The sequence below is a fragment of the Mesoplodon densirostris genome, chromosome 18 (genome assembly GCF_025265405.1).
Source record: "Mesoplodon densirostris isolate mMesDen1 chromosome 18, mMesDen1 primary haplotype, whole genome shotgun sequence".
Taxonomy (NCBI): Eukaryota; Metazoa; Chordata; class Mammalia; order Artiodactyla; family Ziphiidae; genus Mesoplodon; species Mesoplodon densirostris.
In genome coordinates, this window is record NC_082678.1 from 1,077,956 (window position 1) to 1,079,408 (window position 1,453).

Consider the following 1,453-nt stretch of genomic DNA (forward strand, 5'->3'; position numbering starts at 1 on the left):
TTTTCAGCCTTTGTCTCCTAGCTGTAAAATGGGAGGAAAGTTGGAGGAGGAAAACACTAAAGTTCTTTCTTAATCTAACTGCTTTTTCCAAATATGCCTTGCTAAGGAGCAATAACAAACTCTAAAATTATCTCAGGATTCTTTCCCTTACTCAGTAAAATTCCCCATTCCCTCAGGGTTGCTGGTTTCAACTAGCTATTTGGTGGAAAACAGTTGACTAAACAAAATATAAAGGGTGAATATTGGATCATGTATTTCATAAAACAATTCTTCCTGGGAGTATTATCCACAAACAGGACTTAAGTACATTCATAAATTAATGACTTAGAAAGGTTTGTCCAGCTACCGTCTTTCTTTGTGATCCAGTCAGAAGCACCTGAAACCAAAAATGTCCAAAATGAACTTATTTTATTTTAAAAAGCTACTTTTCTGACAGCTACTCACCTGAGTCTGCCTGCTCTCCCTTTGAGAGTGTACTATCACTTAATAAATCCTTGCCGTGCTTTCTCGAGGAAAAACAAAACAAAACAAAACAAAACTACTTTCCTTCTTGAATTAACTCTCTCTCTCTCTCTCTCTTTTTTTGCCTGCACCAGGCGGCTTGTGGGATGTTAGTTCCTGACCAGGGATTGAACCTGGGCCCTTGGCAGTGAAAGCTCTGTGTCCTGACCACTGGACGGCCAGGGAATTCCCCTGAATTAACTCTCTTGATTGGTGATACCACCATTTACCCATTTGCCCAGACCGGAAACCTGTGGGTCCCTTTCTATGATCCTCTAAATCTACCAAGTTCTGTCCACTGGATTTCTAAAATATTTTTCACACCCATACCATTGCCATTGCCTTATCATAAAGGATGGAGACGCAGGGAGGGAGATTAGGCAGATACAGATGGAATGCGAACAGCAAGATGTAAGTAAGACCAATTTAAGTGCATGCACCAAGACATTAGTCTGGCAAACCAGACAAAGTTCTTGACCCCTACCCATAGCACTCTACCTCCACCACCACTTTTTAACATATCGGTAGCCTAGCCTGCAGGGCTCCCAAAATGTAGAGAAAATACCTCTGCTCACTATTAAGATTTAACTTGGAGTTGAAGTTGAGATGGAGGAAGAATATATGGGAAAAGGCCTCACATTTCAGACTGAAAGATTGGTGAGGGGGGCAAGGAGAACAGGAATAGAGAATAAAACTATTAGACAGGCATCCACAGTTTTGGAAGTCCAGGCTTTGTCCCAGAGAGTAGGAGAAATGTTGAATAAATGAAAATAACATTGAGGGCTCTACCCTCCTCTTATCTGGGGCTCAGGATGATGCTGCCTTGAAGACCACCCCATGTCAACCTAGGGAACAAGTACCTCAAGTTGGCTGTGTTGTGGACTTGGGTGGTGGGAAGCTCAGAGGTTTAGCTTTCTTTCTTTTTTTTTTTTAGTTTTATTTATTATTTATT